The 20,213-nt window shown below is 39.7% G+C and overlaps 1 pseudogene; it reads left to right on the forward strand.

The window, feature by feature from the left end:
* LOC109949322 lies at positions 279-6,825 on the forward strand (annotated as a pseudogene).

Consider the following 20,213-nt stretch of genomic DNA (forward strand, 5'->3'; position numbering starts at 1 on the left):
TTGCATTGGAAGTTATTTTTCATTTACAACACAAAAACTACTTTCAAATTGTCACTTTCATTTTTAGTTAGGGTTCTTTCGAAACTAGTAATTTATAGAGGTCCAATCGGTCCCTGTGGTTCGATACCCTTACTTGTACCATTATACTAACCATATATTGGCACTTGGAAGGAACACAACAAAATTTTGGCGCCGTTGCCGGGGACTGATTTCAATCTTCTATAATTGCTTGTTCTCAAACCCTAATTTCATTTTTATTTTTGTTTCTCAGGTAGTATATGTCAGATACACTTGCTGAGATAGGCCAAAGACTTGAACGGTTGAAGAGCAACACTTTTGAGAAGTCTATATCAGCTAGTGCCCAAACTAGCAGTGTAGAAGAGGACAATAGTTCTTCTGGCCCAACGAGTGTAGATTCTTTCGATAACTCTAATTCTGACAGAGAAGAAGAGATGGCTGACAATAACGATGAAAATCGAGCTTTGGAAGATTATGCTCAACCGGTTATACCAAATTCCCCTTCGTGCATCTTGCTGCCTACTGAAGCTAGAAATTATGATCTCAAATCTTCACATTTTCACATGCTTCCTTCTTTTTATGGTTTACCTAACGAAGATCCATTAGCCCATATTAAGGAATTCTACAATGTTGTGAGTAGTTTACCTTTGCAGGGAGTGACTGAAGCAAATCTGAGGATGAGGGTTTTTCCTTATACATTGAAAGATAGAGCAAAGGGTTGGCTAATGACTTTAGCACCTGGTTCGCTCACCACTTGGGATGCCGTAGCTAAGAAATTTTTGGAGAAGTTCTTCTCTACTCAAAAGACAGCTACTTTGAGAGGGCAAATCTTTAACTTTAAACAAGATGATGGAGAACCTTTCAATGAATGTTGGGAGCGTTTCAAAGGCCTGTTGCTGCAATGTCCACATCATGGGTTACCTCTTTACTTACAAATGCAAATTTTTTATGAGGGACTAACCCAAACATGTCAATCGACTGTTGATAATGCAGCAGGTGGAGCTTTGAAGAAAAAAAATGCTCAAGAGTCATATAACATTTATGAGATGTTGGGATCTAATGCTCCACACAAAGATACAAGAGGTAAACGAGTTGGAGTGTATGAAATGAGTTCTAATAATGATCTGGCCTTGCAGGTGGCTAGTTTGGAAAAGAAGCTCGATTCTATGATCAATATGGTGCCTAAGATAGCTGAGGTGTGTACCATTTGCAATATACCAGGTCATCCAACTTATCAATGCTCGGCTAGTGAGGCTTATCCCGAATTTGTTCAAGAGCAAGTGAATCTCATGAATTCTTACAATCAGAGGCCGAGGAATGACCCGTTCTCTAATACATATAACCCGGGTTGGAGAGATCATCCCAATCTCTCATGGAAGAATAACAATCAATTTCAAAATTTCCAACCAAAGCATGCCACTACGCTTAAAGATACGGTCAAAATGCTAGCTCAAAACACTGTTCAATTCCAGCAAACTACCAATAGTACTCTCCAACAACATTCAGCTGCTCTAACCAAAATGGAGACACAATTAGGTCAGATTGCTGATGCTTTGAGTCAAAGAGAACCCGGAAAATTTCCAAGCCAACCGGTGATACTTCAAAGGAACCAAGAGCAAGCCAAAGCGGTCATAACTCTTAGAAGTGGTAAGGTTATTAATAATGGAGTTGGCAATGAAGTTACTAATGAATCTGATCATGTGAATGCAGGTCCCACTCAAGAAGAGAATGAGAAACCGAATGACGATCCAAGCAATGCCACTTCTTCGTTTGAAGCTCCAAATTTTCACAAGGCTGAAAAACCTTACTCTCCACCCATTCCATTTCCTGGAAGACTTGCCAAAAGCAAGCAGGATAAGTCATTTAAAGAAATTTTTGATATATTAAGTAAAGTGAATGTTAATTTACCTTTGCTTGATGTCATTAGGAATATGCCAGCGTATGGGAAATTTTTCAAGGAGCTAAACACTTACAAGAGGAAGTATGGACCTAATGAGAAGGTGTTGGTGTCTGAAAATGTGAGTGCTGCGCTTCAAAGAAAGCTCCCACCAAAACTCAAGGATCCGGGCAGTTTTTCTATCAATATCACCATTGGAGATAAGCTAGTTGAAAAGGCTATGCTTGACTTGGGGGCTAGCATCAATTTAATGCCCTATTCAGTGTACCTTCAATTAGGTTTGGGGGGTTTGAAGGCAACAACTATTTCATTGCAACTTGCTGATCGATCAGTGAAATATCCAAGAGGTATAGTGGAAGATATCTTAGTTCAAGTTGACAAACTAATTTTGCCTGCTGATTTTGTAGTGTTGGACATGGAAGAGGCTCCTCTACCTGATCGTGAGTTACCTATTATTCTTGGGAGACCCTTTATGGCCACGGCAAAGACGATCATAGATGTGCAAAATGGTCTCCTCACCATGACTGTGCTAGGAGAAACTGTACAATTCAAAGTGTTTGAATCTCTTTCTCACCCTTCTAGTTCAATTGATTGTTGTTCGATTGATGTGCTTGATTCACTTGTTTTCTCTAAGTTTTTGCTGGCACAATCCAATGATCCATTACAATATGTTTTGAGTCAATCTCAAAATGACTTTGATGAAGAAGTGCTCATGGAGATGGTGGCTGCCTTGGAAGCATTAAAATAATATCCCTCCACATTTTCGCCTCTTATAGAGCCATTAGAACCATCTACCACACATCTGATCCCTTCTATTGTTAAACCTCCAAAACTAGACCTTAAACCACTTCCATCACATCTAAAATATGCTTACCTAGCTGAGTTTGAAACTCTCCCAGTTATAATAGCATCTGACCTCACCCGTTTGGAAGAAGATAAGCTAATTAGGGTGCTAAAAGAGTTCAAATCAGCCATTGGTTGGTCTATTGCAGATATCAAGGGAATAAGCCCTACCATGTGTCTGCATCGAATTTTATTGGAGGGAGCGAAACCAACTCGTGAACCACAAAGAAGGCTCAATCCACACATGAAGGAAGTAGTGAGAGCTGAAGTGCTGAAGTTGCTAGATGTGGGTATCATATACCCGATTTCTGATAGCAAATGGGTCAGCGCTGTTCACGTAGTGCCTAAGAGGATTGGAATCACAGTGGTAAAAAATGAGCATAAAGAGCTTGTTCAAACGAGACCTGCAGCTAGTTGGCGTGTTTGCACCGATTACAGGAAGTTGAATTCAGACACTAGAAAAGCGTCTTTCTGCAAACAGCGTTCGCCAGTTGAAGTTCATACCTTTTTTCTTCTATTTTAATGGGGATTTCCCTTTTTTAAGTGCTCTCCCCTGCTATCGCTGCGCTTATTATTTTCCTATGCCTTTTATTGATCAAATGGTTGAGCGATTAGCTGGTCACTCATATTATTGTTTTCTTGATGGATATTCAGGTTATAATCAAATTGTGATTGCTTCGGAAGATCAAGAGAAGACTACATTCACCTGTCCTTTTGACACTTTTGCATATAGGAGGATGCCTTTTGGCCTTTGCAATGCCCCAGCAACATTCCAAAGATGTATGCTAGCAATCTTTTCAGATATGATTGAGAGATTTATTGAGGTATTCATGGACGATTTTTCAGTTTTTGGTTCTTCTTTTGATAATTGTCTTAACCATCTCTCTCTAGTGCTTCAAAGATGTCAGGAAACAAATTTGATTCTCAACTGGGAAAAGTGTCAATTTATGGTGAAACAAGGTGTTGTGTTGGGGCATGTAATATCCAACAAGGGTATTGAAGTTGACAAAGCAAAAATTGACATCATCTCAAATATGGCAGCCCCTGCTTCAGTGAAGGGAGTGAGAAGCTTTCTAGGACATGCTGGTTTTTATCGTCGTTTCATTAAGGATTTTTCCAAGATCACTCATCCATTGTGCAATCTTTTGGCCAAAGATGTTGTATTTCACTTTGATAAAGATTGTATGAATGCATTTAATACCTTGAAACGTGAACTAACCTCTGCTCCTATCATTATGGCACCAGATTGGTCTTTGCCTTTTGAGCTAATGTGTGATGCCTCTGACTATGCTATTGGTGCTGTTTTAGGTCAAAGAGTAAATAAGCTGCCACACGTAATATACTATGCAAGTCTGACGTTAAACGATGCTCAACTCAATTACTCTACAACTGAGAAGGAGTTGCTTGCTGTTGTGTTTGCTTTAGAGAAATTTCGTTCATATCTTGTTGGCTCTAAAGTTATTGTTTACTCTGATCATGCAGCTCTTAGGTTTTTGTTGACCAAGAAAGATGCTAAACTACGTTTGATCAGATGCATACTCTTGTTTCAAGAGTTTGACCTAGAAATTCGAGACAAGAAAGGGAGTGAAAATGTTGTTGCTGATCACTTGTCATGTCTTGTTGATGAAAACCATGGAGATGGACAAATTTTGCCTCTCAACGAATCATTCCCGGATGAACAACTCTTTGTCATTCAAGATAAAGAGCCATGGTATGCTGATTTTGTCAATTATCTTGCTTCTGGTGTAATTAGAGATGATTTGACTTTTCAGGAGAGAAAGAAGTTCTTTTCAATGGTGAAACACTACATGTGGGATGAGCCCTATTTGTTCAAGTATTGCCCTGACCAAATCATTCGAAGATGTGTTCCAGAGAGTGAGCAGTGAAGCATACTAACATTCAGTCATGCATTGGCATGCGGAGGTCATTTCAGTGCCAAAAAGACAGCTTTAAAGGTTTTACAATCTGGTTTCTTTTGGCCTACATTGTTTAAAGATGCTTTTGATTTTTGCTCTAAGTGTGATAGGTGTCAGAAAATGGGGAGCATCAGTCGCAGGAATGAAATGCCATTAAACAACATTTTAGTGATAGAGCTGTTTGATGTGTGGGGAATTGACTTCATGGGACCATTCCCATCTTCTTTTGGATACATATACATACTAGTGGCAGTAGATTATGTATCAAAATGGGTTGAGGCAACAGCTACACGAACTAATGATCACAAAGTTGTTTTGAATTTTCTCAAAGATATTATTTTCACTAGGTTTGGAACTCCGAGAGCTATCATTAGCGATGGTGGCAGTCACTTCTGCAACAAACCTTTCGAGGCATTGATGAAGAAGTACAACATCACACATAAAGTGGCAACTCCATACCATCCTCAAACCTCTGGACAAGTGGAAATCAGCAATAGAGAAATAAAGAACATCTTGATGAAAACCGTCGGCCTTACAAGGAAGGATTGGTCACTAAGGTTGAATGATGCACTTTGGGCGTATCGAACAGCGTACAAGACCCCAATTGGAATGAGCCCTTATCGACTGGTGTTTGGAAAGGCATGTCATCTGCCAATGGAGCTCGAGCACCGTGCATATTGGGCCATAAAGAAGTTCAATTTTGATCTCAAAGAAGCTGGTACAGTGAGGAAGCTCCAACTCAATGAGTTGGAAGAGCTCAGAAATGAATCATATGAGAATGCAAGGATCTACAAAGAACGAACCAAGCTCTACCATGACAAAGCAATTCTTAGGAAGGAGTTTTAACCAGGTATGAAAGTACTTTTGTATGACTCACGTTTGCGACTGTTTCCAGGTAAATTGAAGTCTAGATGGGTTGGACCATTCAAAGTGCTTCAAGTATTTCCCCATGGAGCTATGGAGATAGAAAACATCAAGAATGGCACCCATTTTAAGGTCAATGGACAGCGTTTGAAGCCTTATTTGGAGAATGTTTCACAGGAGCAGGTTTATGTCGTTATAGATTCTCTCGAGTTTATGGCAACTTAGACACACTACCATGTCTTGCCTAGACATTAAATAAAGCGCTTGCTAGGAGGCAACCTAGCTGGGTTTGTGTTCTTTCCGTTTATTTGTGTTGGTTTTTAGTTTTTATTTTATTTCTTTCCGTACACACTGTGCCAATTTGCATTGCATCCATTCCATTCATTTTTTTTTTCAAAGCGTCGAGGACAATGCTTAGTTTAGGTTTGGGGGTGTGGGATTTTCGTTTGTTTTTAGTTCTGGTTAAAGTTTGCTTTTGCTTACTAATGTGAATGTATATGAGGGCTATGGTTTACAATGAGGACTACTGTGATGTCATGAAAAAGTTCATATCATATCTTTTTTTTTCAAAGCTGTTACTCTTGGAATCATGGTGGTTAAAGTATCATGCTCAAATTCTAGAAGAAGAATTGTGGAGACTACCCTAGTGAGTGATTTTGAGCCTATTTACTTCTTTGAGAGGGTTTAAAGTGTTTGTACTCCTATCTTTTTGCTTCAATGTCATTTCAAATTATCTCATTATTTTTGTTTGATTGAACGCTAAGAATTGTTCGCTTTCACAGATACCATGTGTTTGGTAACATTCATGAATGAATTCATTGAGACGATGTTAGGCTATGCATGTCTTAACCACCAAAAGGCCTAATTTCTTACCTTTATGTGTGTGCCATTACCCCATTTTGAAGCCAATCATTTTTAGCCATTTTCTTTTCTCACATTTGTTTCCCCATATCCTTTTATCTCAATATGAGATATTTAGCCCATTACAGCTATACCCTATAGTTTGGGGAATACCAAAGTGATGAAGACAAAGATAATTCGAGCTCTACATCAAGAAAGTGGTATGTACCGAGGTATGTGTGCTGGAATTGTAGAAAAAAAGAAAGAAAAAAGAAACAAAGTTTTAGAAAAAGAAAAGAAAAGAAAAAGACTCAAAGAGGATGTAATTTCTAAATTCTTCCATTATCGCACGGGTCCTGGATGCCACGAACAAACAACAAAGATCAATTCAAGAGGAGAGCTTGCTGCTTTCACAAGGAAGACACTTTGGTATGTCCCAAGCTTTAGTATTTCCTATCCTTTCTTTCATAGCCCCTGACCTAAGCCTTACATTACACACCTTGTGAAAGACCTAGCTGATCTTTGGGGATGTATTCATGGGTGCTGCTAAGTATGCGTGCTATCCATAATCTTAGTGTTTAATTCCTTTCATGAGATATGTCCAGAAATTGTGCTTTTATTTCATATCTCATATGTGTGGATTTTGATTCCCTTTTACATAACTTCACTCACATATGTTTGAGGAGAGACCACACCTTAGGATCTGAGTGAAAATTTGAGTGCTATCTGTGAGGACTAGAGTTGAGGCGATTTCTATCTTCGGCATGATGTGTAACTAAATTCATAGCTAGGGATTTCGATGTAGCCTTGCAACATTGATCCATGTTTCTAATTTAGAGTATTCAGTTCATCAATCTGTTTCTTGTTTAATTCACTGAATCTATTGTTCAATTTGTTTGTCAATTTTAATGTTTGATCACCATTAGAGTTGCCTACAGATTATCTAGACAAGGTTATAGTAAACATCATGCTTAATCTTGTTAGACATGTGAATGAATGAAGAGAATGCTATGCAAACATCATGCTGTGTATTTTCTTTGGTTCTTTAACGTTTTCTTGCATGCGAATGACTCTTAACTTGGAACCAAAGTTGAACATCCCAACTAGGTTGCAGATTAGGAGAATTTGATTAAAACCACACATCATATGGCTGATCATATATATGAAAAACGAACTCTGGAAACAGGTTGGTAGTTGAGTACGGTTTAATTTTATAAACATGGAATTAGTTTTGCAATGGTGAATTCGAAATCCCTTGTCTCTTCCCTATTCTTTCTACATCAATATATTATTCACTACTACATTCTTTTTGCATTGGAAGTTATTTTTCATTTACAACACAAAAACTACTTTCAAATTGTCACTTTCATTTTTAGTTAGGGTTCTTTCAAAACTAGTAATTTATAGAGGTCGAATCGGTCCCTGTGGTTCGACACCCTTACTTGTACCATTATACTAACCATATATTGGCACTTGGAAGGAACACAACAGAGGATTCACTTGGTGGGTTTTGAGTGAAATCCAATCTCTACAACTGTGCAATATACCAAGCACTCCATTTCGTAACGAACTTCATACGAACCTGAATTGTCCAATTTCATGGACCAATCGATATTGTATTGAGTCCAGAACTTGGGGAACATAATAATACTGTGGGAGGAGTCATTTGGTGGGTTTTGAGTGAAATCCAATCTCTACAACTATGCAATACACCAACCACTCCATTTCATAACGAACTTCGTACGAACCTGAATTGTCCAATTTCATGGACCAATCGATATCGGATTGAGTCCAAAACTTGGCGAACATCATAATATGATAGGAGGAGTATTTGATGAATTTTGAGTGAAATCCAATGGCAAAAACTATGCAATACACTAACCACTCCATTTCAGAATGAACTTCGTACGAACCTGAATTGTCCAATTTCGTGGACCAGTCGATATCGGATTGAGTCCGAAACTTGGGGAACATCATAATATGATGGGAGGAGTCATTTGGTGCATTTTGAGTGAAATCCAATGGCCAACACTATGCAACACACCAACCACTCCATTTCATAACGAATTTCGTACGAACCTGAATTGTCCAATTTGATAGACAAATCGATCTCGAATTGAGTCCAAAACTTGGGGCACATCATAATATGATGGGAGGAGTCATTTGGTGACTTTTGAGTGAAATCCAATGGCTACAACATTGCAATACACTAACCACTCCATTTCAGAACGAACTTCGTACGAACCAGAATTGTCCAATTTCACGGACCAATCGATATCGAATTGAGTCCAAAACTTGGGGAACATCGTAATATGGTGGGAGAAGTCATTTGGTGGGTTTTGAGTGAAATCCAAACTCTACAACTACGCAATACACCAACCCCACCATTTCATAATGATATTGGACAAACCTGAATTGTCCAATTTCATGGACCAATCAATATCAGATTGATGGAAAAACTTGGGAAACATCATAATACGATGGTTGGAGTCATTTGGTGACTTTTGAGTGAAATCCAATGGCTAAAACTTTGCAGTACACTAACCACTCCATTTTAGAACGAACTTCGTACGAACCTGAATTGTCCAATTTCATGGACCAATCGATATCGGATTGAGTCCGAAACTTAGGGAACATCGTAAGATGATGAGAGGAGTCATTTGGTGCCTTTTCAGTGAAATCCAATGGCTAAAACTATGCAATACACCAACCACTCCATTTCATAACGAACTTCGTACGAGCATGAATTGTCCAATTTCATGGACCAATCGATATCGGCTTAAGCCCAAAACTTGGGGAACATCATACTGCGGTGGGAGGAGTCATTTGGAGGGTTTTGAGTGAAATTCAATCACTACAACTATGCAGTACACCAACCACTCCATTTCATAACGAACTTCGTACGAACCTGAATTGTCCAATTTCATGAACCAATCGATATCGGATTAAGTCCAAAACTTGGGGCACATCATAATGTGATGGGAGGAGTCATTTGGTGACTTTTGAGTGAAATCCAATGGCTAAAGCTATGCAATACACTAACCACTCCATTTCAGAACGAACTTCGTACGAACCTGAATTGTCCAATTTCATGGACCAATCGATATTGGATTGAGTCCAAAACTTGGGGAACATCATAATATGGTGGGAGAAGTCATTTGGCGGGTTTTGAGTGAAATCCAATCTGTACAACTATGTAACACACCAACCACTCCATTTCATAACGAACTTCGTACGAACATGAATTGTCCAATTTCATAGACCAATCGATATCGAATTGAGTCCAAAACTTGGGGAACATCAAAATATGGTGGGGAGAAGTCATTTGGTGGGTTTTGAGTGAAATCCAATCTCTACAACTACGCAATACACCAACCCCACCATTTCATAACGATATCGGACGAACCTGAATTGTCCAATTTCATGGACCAATCAATATCAGATTGATGGCAAAACTTGGGAAACATCATAATATGATGGTTGGAGTCATTTGGTGACTTTTGAGTGAAATCCAATGGCTAAAACTTTGCAGTACACTAACCACTCCATTTTAGAACGAACTTCGTACGAACCTGAATTGTCCAATTTCATGGACCAATCGATTTCGGATTGAGTCCGAAACTTAGGGAACATCGTAAGATGATGAGAGGAGTCCTTTGGTGCCTTTTCAGTGAAATCCAATGGCTAAAACTATGCAATACACCAACCACTCCATTTCATAACGAACTTCGTACGAGCATGAATTGTCCAATTTCATGGACCAATCGATATCGGCTTAAGCCCAAAACTTGGGGAACATCATAATACGGTGGGAGGAGTCATTTGGAGGGTTTTGAGTGAAATTCAATCTCTACAACTATGCAGTACACCAACCACTCCATTTCATAACGAACTTCCTACGAACCTGAATTGTCCCATTTCATGGACCAATCGATATCGGATTAAGTCCAAAACTTGGGGCACATCATAATGTGATGGGAGGAGTCATTTGGTGACTTTTGAGTGAAATCCAATGGCTAAAGCTATGCAATACACTAACCACTCCATTTCAGAACGAACTTCGTACGAACTTGAATTGTCCAATTTCATGGACCAATCGATTTTGGATTGAGTCCAAAACTTGGGGAACATCATAATACGGTGGGAGGAGTCATTTGGTGGCTTTTGAGTGAAATCGAATCGCTACAACTATTCAATACACCTACCACTCCATTTCATAACGAACTTCGTACGAACCTGAATTGTCCAATTTCATAGACCAATCGATATCGGATTGAGTCCAAAGCTTGGGGAACATCATAATACGGTGGGAGGAGTCATTTGGTGGCTTTTGAGTGAAATCCAATCTCTACAACTATGCAATATTCCAACCACTCCATTTCATAACAAACTTCGTACGAACCAGAATTGTCCAATTCCTTGGACCAATCGATATCGGATTGAGTCCAAAACTTGGGGAACATCATAATACGGTGGGAGGAGTCATTTGGTGGGTTTTCAGTGAAATCCAATCTCTACAACTGTGCAATACACCAAGCACTGCATTTCATAACGAACTTCATACGAACCTGAGTTGTCCAATTTCATGGACCAATCGATATTGGATTGAGTCCAAAACTTGGGGAACGTCATAATATGATGGGAGGAGTCATTTGGTGACTTTTGAGTGAAATCCAATGGCAAAAACAATGCAATACACTAACCACTCCATTTCAGAATGAACCTCGTACGAACCTGAATTGTCCAATTTCATGGACCAGTCGATATCGGATTGAGTCCGAAAGTTCGGAACATCATAATATGAAGGGAGGAGTCATTTGGTGCCTTTTGAGTGAAATCCAATGGCCAAAACTATGCAATACACCGACCACTCCATTTCAAAACGAACTACGTACGAACCTGAATTGTCCAATTTCATGGACCAATCCATATCGGATTGAGGCCAAAACTTGGGGAACATCATAATATGATGGTTGGAGTCATTTGGTGACTTTTGAGTGAAATCCAATTTCTACAACTATGTAATACACCAACCACTCTATTTCATAATGAACTTCGGACGAACCTGAATTGTCCAATTTCATGGTCCAATCGATATCGGATTAAGTCCAAAACTTGGGGCACATCATAATATGATGGGAGGAGTCATTTGCTAACTTTCGAGTGAAATCCAATGGCTAAAACTATGCAATACACTAACCACTCCATATTAGAACGAACTTCGTACGAACCTGAATTGTTCGATTTCGTGGACCAATCGATATCGGATTGAGTCCGAAACTTGGGGAACATCACAATATTGTGGGAGGAGTCATTTGGTGCCTTTCGAGTGAAATCCAATGGCCAAACTATGCAATACACGAACCACTACATTTCATAACGAACTTCGTACGAACCTGAATTGTCCAATTTCATGGACCAATCGATATCGATTGAGTCCAAAACTTGGGGAACATCATAATATGATGGGAGGAGTCATTTGGTGACTTTTGAGTGAAATCCAATGGCAAAAACTGTGCAATAAACTAACCATTCCATTTCAGATTGAACTTCGTACGAACTTGAATTGTCCAATTTCATGGACCAGTCGATATCGGATTGAGTCCGAAAGTCGGGGAACATCATAATATGAAGGGAGGAGTCATCTGGTGCCTTTTGAGTGAAATCCAATGGCCAAAACAATGCAATACACCGACCACTCCATTTCATAACGAACTACGTACGAACCTGAATTGTCCAATTTCATGGACCAATCGATATCGAATTGAGTCCAAAACTTGGGGCACATCATAATATGATGGGAGGAGTCATTTGCTGACTTTTGAGTGAAATCCAATGGCAAAAACTATGTAATACACCAACCACTCCATTTCATAACGAACTTCGGACGAACCTGAATTGTCCAATTTCATGGACCAATCGATATCGGACTGAGTCCAAAACTTGGGGCACATCATAATATGATGGGAGGAGTCATTTGCTGACTTTCGAGTGAAATCCAATGGCTAAAACTATGCAATACACTAACCACTCCATTTCAGAACGAACTTCGTACTAACCTTAATTGTTCGATTTCGTGGACCAATCGATATCGGATTGAGTCCGAAACTTGGGGAACATCGCAATATTATGGGAGGAGTCATTTGGTGCCTTTTGAGTGAAATCCAATGGTCAAAACTATGCAATACACCAACCACTACATTTCATAACGAACTTCGTACGAACCTGAATTGTCCAATTTCATGGACCAATCGATATCGAATTGAGTCCAAAACTTGGGGCACATCATAATATGATGGGAGGAGTCATTTGCTGACTTTTGAGTGAAATCCAATGGCAAAAACTATGCAATACACTAACCACTCCATTTCAGAACGAACTTCGTACGAACCTGAATTGTCCAATTTCATGGACCAATCGATATCGGATTGAGTCCAAAACTTGGGGAACATCATAATATGATGGGAGGAGTCATTTGGTGACTTTTGAGTGAAATCCAACGGCAAAAACTATGCAATACACTAACCATTCCATTTCATAATGAACTTCGTACGACCTGAATTTTCCAATTTCATGGACTAGTCGATATCGGATTGAGTCGGAAACTTCGGGAACATCATAATATGATGGGAGGAGTCATTTCGTGCCTTTTGAGTGAAATCCAATGGCCAAAACTATGCAATACACCGACCACTCCATTTCATAACGAACTACGTTCGAATCTGAATTGTCCAATTTCTTGGACCAATCGATATCGGATTGAGTCCAAAACTTAGGGAACATCATAATACGGTGGGAGGAGTCATTTGGTGGGTTTTGAGTGAAATCCAATCTCTACAACTGTGCAATACACCAAGCACTGCATTTCATAACGAACATCATACGAACCTGAATTGTCCAATTTCATGGACCAATCGATATTGGATTGAGTCCAAAACTTGGGGAACGTTATAATATGATGGGTGGAGTCATTTGGTGACTTTTGAGTGAAATCCAATGGCAAAAACTATGCAATACACTAACCACTCCATTTCAGAATGAACTTCGTACGAACCTGAATTGTCCAATTTCGTGGACCAGTCGATATCGGATTGAGTCCGAAACTTGGGGAACATCATAATATGATGGGAGGAGTCATTTGGTGCATTTTGAGTGAATCCAACGGCCAACACTATGCAACACACCAACCACTCAATTTCATAACGAACTTCGTACGAACCTGAATTGTCCAATTTGATAGACAAATCGATATCGAATTGAGTCCAAAACTTGGGGCACATCATAGTATGATGGGAGGAGTCATTTGGTGCCTTTTGAGTGAAATCCAATGGCAAAAACTGTGCAATACACTAACCATTCCATTTCAGAATGAACTTCGTACGAACCTGAATTGTCCAATTTCATGGACCAGTCAATATCGGATTGTGTCCGAAAGTCGGGGAACATCATAATATGAAGGGAGGAGTCATCTGGTGCCTTTTGAGTGAAATCCAATGGCCAAAACTATGCAATACCCCAACCACTACATTTCATCACGAACTTCGTACGAACCTGAATTGTCCAATTTCATGGACCAATCGATATCGGATTGAGTCCAAAACTTGGGGAACATCATAATATCATGGGAGGAGTCATTTGGTGACTTTTGAGTGAAATCCAATGGCAAAAACTATGCAATACACTAACCATTCCATTTCATAATGAACTTCGTACGACCTGAATTTTCCAATTTCATGGACTAGTCGATATCGGATTGAGTCCGAAACTTGGGGAACATCATAATATGATGGGAGGAGTCATTTCGTGCCTTTTGAGTGAAATCCAATGGCCAAAACTATGCAATCCACCAACCACTCCATTTCATAACGAACTTCGTACGAACCTGAATTGTCCAATTTCATGGGCCAATCGATATCGGATTGAGGCCCAAACTTGGGGAACATCATAATATGATGGTTGGAGTCATTTGGTGACTTTTGAGTGAAATCCAATCTCTACAACTATGCAATACACCAACCACTCCATTTCATAACGAACTTCGGACGAACCTGAATTGTCCAATTTCATGGACCAATCGATATCGAATTGAGTCCAAAACTTGGGGCACATCATAATATGATGGGAGGAGTCATTTGCTGACTTTTGAGTGAAATCCAATGGCAAAAACTATGCAATACACTAACCATTCCATTTCAGAACGAACTTCGTACGAACCTGAATTGTCCAATTTCGCGGACCAATTGATATCGGATTGAGTCCAAAACTTGGGGAGCATCATAATACGGTGGGAGGAATCATTGGGTGGCTTTTGATTGAAATCCAATCTCTACAACTATGCAATACACCCACCGCTCCATTTCATAACGAACTTCGTACGAACCTGAATTGTTCAATTTTATGGACCAATCGGTATCGGATTGAGTCCAAAACTTAGGGATCATCATAATACGGTGGGAGGAGTCATTTGGTGGATTTGAGTGAAATCCAATCTGTACAACTATGTAACACACCAACCACTCCATTTCATAACGAACTTCGTACGAACATGAATTGTCCAATTTCATGGACCAATCGATATCGGATTGAGTCCAAAACTTGGGGAACATCGTAATACGGTGGGAGGAGTCATTCTGGTGCCTTTGAGTGAAATCCAATCTCTACAACTGTGCAATACACCAAGCACTCCATTTCATAACGAACTTCATGCGAACCTGAATTGTCCGATTTCATGGACCAATCGATATTGGATTGAGTCCAAAACTTGGGGAACATCATAATATGATGGGTGGAGTCATTTGGTGTCTTTTGAGTGAAATCCTATGGCTAAAACTATGCAATACACCAACCACTCTATTTCAGAACGAACTTCGTTCGAACCTGAATTGTCCAATTTCATGGACCAATCGATATCGGAATGAGTCCAAAACTTGGGGAACATCATAATACGATAGTTGGAGTCATTTGGTGACTTTTGAGTGAAATCCAATCTCTACAACTATGCAACACACCAACCACTCCATTTCATAACGAACTTCGTACGAACCTGAATTGTCTAATTTCACGGACCAATCAATATCGGATAGAGTCCAAAACTTGGGGAACATCATAATACGGTGGGAGGAGTCATTTGGCGGGTTTTGAGTGAAATCCAATCTCTGCAACTATGCAATACACCAACCACTCTATTTCATAACGAACTTCGTACGAACCTGAATTGTTCAATTTCATGAACAAATCGATATCGGATTGAGTCCAAAACATGGGGAACACCATAATATGATGGGAGGAGTCATTTGGTGACTTTTGAGTGAAATCCAATGGCTAAAACTATGCAAGACACTAACCACTCCATTTTAGAATGAACTTTGTATGAACCTGAATTGTCCAATTTCATGGACCAATCGATATCGGATTGAGTCCAAAACTTGGGGGGCATAATAATACGGTGGGACGAGTCATTTGGTGGGTTTTGAGTGAAATCCAATCTCTACAACTGTGCAATACACCAACCACTCCATTTCAGAACGAACTTCGTACGAACCTGAATTGTCCAATTTCTTGGACCAATCGATATCGGATTGAGTCCAAAACTTGGGGAACATCGTAATACGGTGGGAGGAGTCATTTGGTGCCTTTTGAGTGAAATCCAATCTCTACAACTGTGCAATAGACCAAGCACTCTATTTCATAACGAAATTCATGCGAACCTGAATTGTCCGATTTCATGGACAAAACGATATTGGATTGAGTCCAAAACTTGGGGAACATCATAATATGATGGGAGGAGTCGTTTGGTGTCTTTTGAGTGAACTCCTATGGCTAAAACTATGCAATACACCAACCACTCTATTTCAGAACGAACTTCGTACGAACCTGAATTGTCCAATTTCTTGGACCAATCGATATCGGATTGAGTCCAAAACTTGAGGCACATCAAAATATGATGGGAGGAGTCATTTGCTGACTTTTGAGTGAAATCCAATGGCAAAAACTATGCAATACACTAACCACTCCATTTCAGAACGAACTTGGTATGAACCTGAATTGTCCAATTTCGCAGACCAATCGATATCGGATTGAGGCCAAAACTTGGGGCACATCATAATACGATGGTTGGAGTCATTTGGTCACTTTTGAGTGAAATCCAATCTCCACAACTATGCAATACACCAACCACCCCATTTCATAACGAACTTCGTACGGCCCTGAATTGTCCAATTTCAACGACCAATCAATATCGGATTGAGTCCAAAACTTGGGGAACATCATAATACGGTGGGAGGAGTCATTTCGCGGGTTTTGAGTGAAATCCAATCTCTGCAACTATGGAATACAGCAACCACTCCATTTCATAACGAACTTCGTACGAACCTGAATTGTTCAATTTCATGAACCAATCGATATCGGATTGAGTCCAAAACATGGGGAACACCATAATATGATGGGAGGAGTCATTTGGTGACTTTTGAGTGAAATCCAATGGCTAAATCTATGCAAGACACTAACCACTCCATTTCAGAACGAACTTTGTATGAACCTGAATTGTCCAATTTCATGGACTAATCGATATTGGATTGAGTCCAAAACTTGGGGAGCATGATCATACGGTGGGAGGAGTCATTTGGTGACTTTTGAGTGAAATCCAATCTCTACAACTATGCAATACTCCAACCACTCCATTTCATAACGAACTTCGTACGAACCCGAATTGTCCAATTTCATTGACCAATCGATATCGGATTGAGTCCAAAACTTGGGGAGCATAATAATACGGTGGGACGAGTCATTTGGTGGGTTTTGAGTGAAATCCAATCTCTACAACTGTGCAATACACCAACCACTCCATTTCGTAACGAACTTCGTCCGAACCTGAATTGTCCAATTTCACGGACCAATCAATATTGGATTGAGTCCAAACCTTGGGGAACATCATAATACGGTGGGTGGAGTCATTTGGCTGGTTTCGAGTGAAATCCAATCTCTGCAACTACGCAATACACCAACCACTACATTTCAAAACGAACTTCGGACGAACCTGAATTGTCCAATTTCGCGGACCAATCGATATCGGATTGAGTCCAAAACATGGATAACATCATAATATGATGGGAGGACTCATTTGGTAACTTTTGAGTGAAATCCTATGTCTAAAACTATGCAATACACCAACCACTCTATTACAGAACGAACTTCGTACGAACCTGAATTGTCCAATTTAATAGACCAATCGATATCGGATTGAGTCCAAAACTTGGGGAACATCATAATATGATGGGAGGTGTCATTTGGTAGCTTTTGAGTGAAATTCAATCTCTACAACTATGCAATACACTAACCTCTCCATTTAAGAACGAACTTCGTACTAGCCTGAATTGTCCAATTTCATGGACCAATCGATATCAGATTGAGTCCAAAACTTGGGGAACATCATAATACGGTGGGAGGAGTCATTTGGTGACTTTTGAGTGAACTCCTATGGCCAAAACTATGCAATACACCAACCACTCTATTTTAGAACGAACTTCGTACAAACCTGAATTTTCCAATTTCATGGACCAATCGATATCGGATTGAGTCCAAAACTTGGGGAACATCAGCATACAGTGGGAGGAGTCATTTGGTGTCTTTTGAGTGAACTCCTATGGCTAAAACTTTGCAATACATAAACCACACTACTTCAGAACAAACTTCGTACGAACCTGGATTTTCCAATTCCATGTACCAATCGATATCGGATTCAGTCCAAAACTTGGGGAACATCATAATATGATGGGAGGAGTCATTTGGGGACTTTTGAGTGAAATCCAATGGCTAAAACTTTGAAATACGCAAACCATTCCATTTCAGAACTAACTTTGTAAGAACCTGAATTATATAATTTCATGGACCAACCGATATCGGATTGAGTCCAAAACTTGGGGAACATCATAATATGGTAGGAGGAGTCATTTGGTGGCTTTTGAGTTAAATCCAATCTCTACAACTATGCAATACACAAACCACTCCATTTCAGAACGAACTTCGTACGAACCTGAATTGTCCAATTTAATGGACCAATCGATATCGGATTAAGTACAAAACCTGGGGAACATCATAATACAGTGGGAGTTGTCATTTGGTGGATTTTGAGTAAAATTCAATCTCTACAACTATGCAATACACCAACCACTCCATTTCATGATGAACTTCGTACGAACCCGAATTGTCCAATTTCATGGACCAATCGAACTATGATTGAGTCCAAAACTTGGGGAACATCATAATATGATGGGAGGAGTCATTTGGTGACTTTTGAGTGAAATTCAATGGCTAAAACTATGCAATACACTAACCACTCCATTTTAGAGCGAACTTCGTACAAGCCTGAATTGTCCAATTTCATGGACCAATCGATATCGGATTGACTCCAAAACTTGGGGCACATCATAATATGATGGGAGGAGTCATTTGCTGACTATTGAGTGAAATCCAATGGCTAGAACTATTCAATACACTAACCACTCCATTTCAGAACGAACTTCGTACGAACCTGAATTGTCCGATTTCGTGGACCAATCGATATCGGATTGAGTCCGAAACTTGGGGAACATCATAATATTATGAGAGGAGTCATTCGGTGCATTTTGAGTGAAATCCAATCTCCAAAACTGTGCAATACACCAACCACTCCATTTCGTAACGAACTTCGTATGAACCTGAATTGGCCAATTTCATAGACCAATCGATATCGGACTGAGTCCAAAACTTGGGGCACATCATAATATGATGGGAGGAGTCATTTGGTGCCTTTTGAGTGAAATCCAATGGCGAAAATTATGCAATACACCAACCACTCCATTTCATAACGAACTTCGTACGAACCTGAATTGGCCAATTTCATGGCCCAATTGATATCGGATTGTGGCCAAAACTTGGGGAACGTCATAATATGATGGTTGGAGGCATTTGGTGACTTTTGAGTGAAATCCAATCCCTACAACTATGCAATACACCAACCACTCCATTTCTTGGCGAACTTCGTACGAACCTGAATTGTCCAATTTCATGGACCAATCGACATCAGATTGAACCCAAAATTTGGGGAACATCATATTATGATTGTTGGAGTCATTTGGTGACTTTTGAGTGGAATCCAATGGCTAAAACTGTGCAATACACTAACCACTCCGTTTCAGAACGAAGTTCGTACAAACCGGAATTGTCCAATTTCATGGACCAATCGATATAGGATAGAGTCCAAACCGTGGGGAACATCATAATACGGTGGGAGGAGTCATTTGGTGGGTTTTGGTTGAAATCCAATCTCTACAAGTATGCAATATACCAACCACTCCATTTCATGACGAACTTCGTACGAACTTCAATTGTCCAATTTCATGGACCCATCGATATCGGATTGAGTCCCAAACCTGAGGAGCATAATAATATAATGGGAGGAGTGATTTGGTGACTTTTGAGTGAAATCCAAAGACTAAAACGATGCATTACACTAACCACTCTATTTAAGAGCGAACTTCGTACGAGCCTGGATTGTCCAATTTCATGGACCAATTGATATCGGATTGACTCCAAAACTTGGGGAACATCATAATACGGTGGGAGGAGTCATTTGGTGGGTTTTGTGTGAAATCCAATCTCTAAAACTATGCAATACACCAACCGCTCCATTTCATAACGAACTTCGTACGTACCTGAATTGTCCAATTTCATGGACCAATCGATATCGGATTGAGTCCAAAACTTGTGGAACATCATAATATGATGCGAGGAGTCATTTGGTGGCTTTTGAGTGAAATCCAATGGCTAAAACGATGCAATACACCAACCACTCCATT

This window comes from Prunus persica, chromosome G5 (genome assembly GCF_000346465.2).
Source record: "Prunus persica cultivar Lovell chromosome G5, Prunus_persica_NCBIv2, whole genome shotgun sequence".
In the NCBI taxonomy this organism is placed as follows: Eukaryota; Viridiplantae; Streptophyta; class Magnoliopsida; order Rosales; family Rosaceae; genus Prunus; species Prunus persica.